This window comes from Alligator mississippiensis, chromosome 8 (assembly GCF_030867095.1).
Source record: "Alligator mississippiensis isolate rAllMis1 chromosome 8, rAllMis1, whole genome shotgun sequence".
Taxonomy (NCBI): domain Eukaryota; kingdom Metazoa; phylum Chordata; order Crocodylia; family Alligatoridae; genus Alligator; species Alligator mississippiensis.
Window position 1 is genome coordinate 36,960,600 of NC_081831.1, and position 6,086 is coordinate 36,966,685.

Consider the following 6,086-nt stretch of genomic DNA (forward strand, 5'->3'; position numbering starts at 1 on the left):
CTGAACTGCTCTGCCCCTGGGGTGGGGGAAGGAAGTGTAAGCTGGAGGGAGAGAGGCTGCCAGTCAGACAAACCTGCTCGGAAGCTTTCCTCTATCTGCACCTGACTGTCTTTGTGAGCTGGGAGAACAACATCCAGGCCCTGATAAGACTGTCAGCCTGCCTCCTTGGCCTATATTAACTGTTCCAAAAGCAACTCTCTTCTGCTGGGCACCTGGGTTGATGCATGTCTCCCAAACCAGCCAGGAGGTTGTCCTGATGCTGTGATGATATAAAAGCACTGGGGATCTTCCTCAGCCCACCACTATACTCAGCCTAGAATTGGGAAGGCCCTGCTGAGGGAGTCAACACACAGCTACAATAGTGGCACTGGCACCTTCCTAGTCTCTCTTACCATGGCTGAGTCCTGATTTTTTTATTAAAAACTTTGTGGCTGCTGTCTTGTAGCACAGTGCTGTTTTGCACACCCTCCGTCCTGCTGCTTGAGAAACTCATTGTAGACTCTTCTTACAAACTACCCATCACTACGCAGACTAGCGAATTTCAGTGGTGCCTGCTGCTCGGGCCTTGGCCACTGGTGCCTCTGTCTGTTACATGACCTTGGCAGGGATGGCAGCCGGCCCCTTTTGCAAGGACATGTAGGAGACCCTCTACTATGTCTTCCTGGACTGCCCCCAGCTGTGGCCATTTTTTGCTGCCTTCAGTGCCCTTTTTGGCACTCTTGTCTTGGGCTTTGGCGAGATGGCATACATCTATTCAATCCCGTGCCAGATAGTGGGAGTAAGCTGCCTGCCCAGCTTCCTTTTGGGCCAGTCTAAGATGGCGATGCTGAAGAGCTACCAAAACTGGCTGACCAGGTCTCCTTCTGATGATGCCCTCCATTTCTTTCAGCTCCTCAGTCAGATGTGTCTGGTTTCTGAGTTCAGGAACTTTACCCTAAAGCCAAGAGGGCCAGGGCCCATAGCCCAGGAGGCACAAAACTAGGGTCAGAGACACAGAATCCAAGAGGGCTGGAGCTCACGAGCCAAGCCCGGGTGCAGTGGGCCTAGGCTGAGGGATCCCAGCTAGAAAGAGGAGGCAGAAGCCTGGGAAGGCCAATACCCCAACAAGTGCTTAGAGGCCTCAGTAGGGCAGATTGTGTATTGAGGCAAGGTGACTCCTGGGAATGATAGCTCATAATATCTGCAGGCATGGGCATGAATATGGGGGTGGCTGGACCTCACAATTATTGCCCCTAGGGCCCCTGAGACTTTAAAAGGTAAGGCCCAGCCCAGAGAGCTCAGAACTGAGAAGCCTGGAGGACAGCACACCAGGCAAAGACACCTAGAAGGAGGCCAGCCAGTCTCTGTCAACAACCTCCCTAATTAAGAAAAAACATTAAAGATGTCATTGCCCTAAATCAGGGGTGCTCAACCCCTGGTCTGCAGGCCAGATCCGGCTCATGGCACTGTGTTGCCTGGCCTGCAAGGTTCCCTGCAAGTCTGTAAATTTGGCAGTGGAGGAACAGCACCACCACTCCCTTGATACCAAGTCTCTGGACCCATGGGCATTCCTGGGACCTGCATGCTGGATCTGGCAACTCATCCAGGTGCAGGGCCAGGTCGGGGTGGGGGCCCAGGGCCCAATCCTGGTGTGTCACTAGGCCCCAATCCTGACTTCCAGGGCTCAGAGGGGGTAGGGCCAGGCCTCCAGGACCCAATCCCAGCATGCAGGGGGTGGAAAGGGGTGGCACCAGGCTCCTGGGTCCAATCTTGGCACACACGACAGGGAGGAGACAGTGCTGGGTCCCAGAGCCCTATTTGGCCTGCAAATGATCCCTTTGCCACTCATCTGGCCCACCACTACCCTAAAGCAAAATGTGGCCCAGTCTGCCTCCTGTTGGGCCATGTGGGGGCTAAGCTTTGTGGAAGAGGGTGGACTGGTGCTTAAAGTGTGATCACAGGCACGTGGGAATGGGGGAGGTGCAAGGGTTTTCTTCATTGTTACTTTCTTGAATTGTTATTCTTTGTTTTTTGTTTGTTTTTCACATCTAGCCTCACATAGGTCTGTGCTTCTAACTGGTTGCTTTTAACTGGTTCTTGCTGGGGGTTTTTTATAATAAAGGTAAAAAAAGTCGAAAGTCTATTGGGCCCTTTTGGCCTTTTTGCCCTCTGTTCTGTACCTTCATCCCACTTATCTGGTTTTCTTCCTTATGAATCAGACATTCAGAATGGCTGCGGCATCTCTTGGTATGGCTCTTTTTCTCTGCTCTTGTTTTCTTTTGCTATGTCCCCTATCACATACACATGCTCTTTTCCCCTGATCTCTCTTGTTGTTTTGCTTTCAAGGTCTGGGTCAGAAGATTTCCAAGGTGTTTTCTGCAGTTGGACCAATCTTTCTCCAGATCACTTGACCAATTCACTGTCACTTCTCCAGTGACTCTCCACGTATCCTACTTCAGTGTAAAAGGCCGGCTAGTGAACATGAGCTCTAGCTAAAGTAGACTACAAATACCATCCTACCAGTTACAGGAGAGAATAGCATCCTTCTCAGACTCAGGGGAATATACGTCCAGTCTCAACTTCCCCTGTGCAAAAATGAAGTTTATTTTCTACCTAAGAGAACTTGTAAAGAGCCTAAAGAAGGGTGTATGTGCCCGAAAAGCTTGCAAAGAAAGAATCTTTTTTGCTATATTTAGTTGGTTTAATAAAAGGTATCATCTCTGAATCAACAAAAGTTTTAGAGTTTTGCATTTCTCTTTGTCTCAGATCAACACAGCTACAAAATAGATCCCTGAGGCATGTTTGATGAATGTTGTGCATGTCTTTCTTCATGTGAAACCCCATCCCTGCAAAGAAAGAAAGCAGGACAGAAGCTGAAGTCCATCTGATTTATTATTCCTGTGATTAAGTATCCTTTTAGCTCTACAATCTACTACCACATACTTCTCTGTCCTTTGTGGAGACTATTGAAGTATCTAAGGCCTTTGCACCAGAAAGAGCTTTGTAAGCTGAGTCTGTTGTAGCTCTTAAACCATTTGACTGGTGCTTTAATGTATCAGGCAAGTGAGGATAAAGCTGCAGGAAAGTTGTCACTGGTCAGAAGCCGCAGGAGAGTCCCATAGCAACACCTCATCTCCTCCAATGCCCATGGTCGCTCTATGTCTGCCTCAAGCCAGAGGAAATTGCCCTGCAGTTTATATATTTATTAATGCAGGGTAGGCAATCTTATCCAGCTGCAGACTGGAACAATTCACCCCAGGTCAGATGCGGGTAGGTGGGTGCTAGGACCTGGCCATCACTTGTCCCCTCAGCAGCCCAGAGAGAGCACCCAAAGAGGAAACCCCCTTTTCTCAAAGCTTCATGTCTGTAGGCCATACCAAATGGCTCTGTGGGCTGTATCCAGGGTGTAAGCCATAGGTTTCCACCCTCCATACTAACAGATTTTGTGAGAAAAGAAGTTCTCCCACACCTGTTACTTGCTTATATAATACCTCTCAGGCACTTCTTGGTTCTGTTCATGTTCCTCCATGTACTCGTCATGCCCAGTTGTTAAACTGAGGAAGCCCAGTTTCTGCCTCAGCCTGCAATCAACAGAGTATCATCACTGGTGATATAAGAGGGATGTAGTTTGGCAAGTCACATCTGAACCTATTTGCTTTTCAGGAAGTGAGGTCAGTTTCAAATCCCCAAATCATATTGTTTCACTTCCAAAATGGGAAAGTTGTCTTTCTTGAGGGGCGCTGACAGATGTGCAGCTCCCCACTGCAACTAATGGCACTTTGCAGAAAGCACCATGAGGCACAGCAACCCCTCCCTCCTCCCTTCTCTCCCTCTGACCTAACAAATGTTCACTGTTGGCCTGGGGGCTAGGGGCAGGTTTCACTTTGGATCTGATCCAGGAGGAGCTGTGTGTCTGCAGCCTCCCTACCCTGGGTCTAGCCCCCTCCCAGCTCTGGCGCTGTTTGCAGGATGAGAGAGGGGAGAATGGAGGGGGAGGGAGCTTGGGCTGGGTTTGCCCAACCTGTGCTGGAGCAGGGGTGGGTGGACTGGAGTAATACCCTGCCATCACCAGTGCAAGGAGTATTTGACCGGTGGAGGGGGGGAAGAAGGGGGTGGGGGTGTGGGAGGGGAGGGCTGCTGCCCTCACCTCCAGCTGCTCCTGTGTCAGGCTGTGGCATTTGCCCTGGAGGGGAGATGGTGTGGAGGGCAGTGCAGGTGGCCTGAGGGGAGCAGCAGCAGCTGGACCATGTCAGTGAGGTAGGGCACCTCCCACCCCCATGGGTAGCAGCTGGAAGAGGTGAGGGCAGTGTATGTCCCCCCCTACCCCTAACCTGGTACTCCTTGCACTGCTGATGGCATGGCATTATTCCATGGTGGTGCAGCTGGTGTGGTCCCAGTGGCAGTGGTGGCAGCAGCAGCAGCGAGTCTTGCTGCCCCACTCAGCCCTCCTGTGCCAGGTCCTGCCCAGTGGGCTATGGAAGCAGTTCCTGCCCAATGCTGGTCTGGCAAAACTACAGCCCCATGCCCTGCTGTGGGTGCACAAATCTGGAGGAGTACATGCCCCCTCCATTTCCCCAATGCAAAGCCTATCTTGTCACCTATGGTTGGACACCCCACCTGTTCTACACACCCACCCTCTTCTCCACACACTGGGGGACTGGAGCGTGAGGGTGGGGGGCAGCAGGTCAGGAGTGAAGGGCAGTAGCAGGGCTGGGACGGGGGGGTGGGGTGGGGTGGGGTGGGGTGGGGGCGGGGGTTGGGATGGTGGGGGTCAGGAGTGAGGGGCAATGGCATATCATGGCTGCTCAGTGCCACAAAGCAGTAGGGTAGACAGCTGCAGCTGAACTCACATTGGTGAGCAAAGGGAGCAAGAGGAACTCTAATTTTCTATGATAAAAAAACCAAAATCAAATGCCAAAATATTATAGGTATTTAGTATTTATTTTTTTATAATAATTGATGCACTGGTAGGTTTCCAAATTGCTTTAAAACTGTAAATAGATCAATAAAACATTGTGTTCAATTGATACATATATATATAGTGGTGTTTTATTTTAATTGTGGAAAAACGTGGATCTGGGGGGTTAGGGGGTGTTAATCAGAGTATTTTGGATTTTTAAACAGAAAACCAGGATCCCTGCTTATAAGTAACTAATATTTACACAACACTAATGATCCACACGAGATATGCTTGTAAGAATAGAATTGTATTGATAGTACCATAGTAATTACGAAGGTAAAATGAAACAGCCACAAAATAGAGCAACCCAAAATCTCTAAACACTCTCTCTCTCTCTCTCTCTCTCTCTCTCTGTAGAAGAAAGAGACCCACAAAGCCACATACCATTCTGTGAATGCGTATATCCTATTTATTCCTATAAAAACAGAGAAAAAAGTCACAACTGAGAATATGGATTCTTCTTACTTTGCATGTTATACAAGAGGAGTCATTCTGCACTCCTGAATGTCTGGCTTACCTGCTTGCATTGTGGAAATGTCTCTGCTTTGCTGGTCTCTGTACAGCCTCTGCACTCTGATTGTCAAGTCAAATAATTATGTTGGGGCTGAAAGTCAAGCTCCACCCTCTTGGTGTCCAGTTTCCTCCTATAACTTTCCTTGCAGTCCTGCACTCAGACCTGCTGTTTGATTCCTTTAAAGCTGAGTGACAGGGTTTTAGTATGTGGGAGCAAACCCCTTTTAATTTTTGTCATCTTGAACTAAACTGTCATGGCAGAAGTGGGATCATGTTATTTCTCATATCCTGTCTTTATCAGAGTTCTGCACAGGTGTTTGCTCTAGCTGGTACATAGCAGTGGGGCACCTCTCCCAACTATACCATTGCTCCAATAAAAGATATTACCCACAAAAATCCTTCTCACCTAACTGATGTTCATTTTAAGGTGTTACAGACAGACTGTTGGAAGGTATGAGAAAATCTGCTATGCGTAATATGTTCTATAAATGTGCCAGCAAAAAGGGACAGGTATGGTCACCTGATGAACTGTGCGAGGGAAACACAAAGAATACTCACTTCCCTGCCTTATATTTCCCACTCTAACAGGAAGCTAGGAGGCTTCTGTTATTTTAAAGAGGAAATTATTGCTGAC

The 6,086-nt window shown here is 48.8% G+C and overlaps 1 long non-coding RNA gene across 1 annotated transcript; it reads right to left on the minus strand.

Moving 5' to 3' along the window:
* Positions 1 to 2,658: 2,658 nt before the first annotated feature.
* Positions 2,659 to 5,533, minus strand: LOC102570175 (uncharacterized). The gene is made up of 4 exons (XR_363229.3): positions 5,457 to 5,533; positions 5,324 to 5,354; positions 3,471 to 3,560; positions 2,659 to 2,825 (listed from the first exon to the last, which is right to left on the minus strand). It is a non-coding gene; the product is annotated as an uncharacterized LOC102570175 (long non-coding RNA).
* Between the last annotated feature and the right edge of the window lie 553 nt (positions 5,534 to 6,086).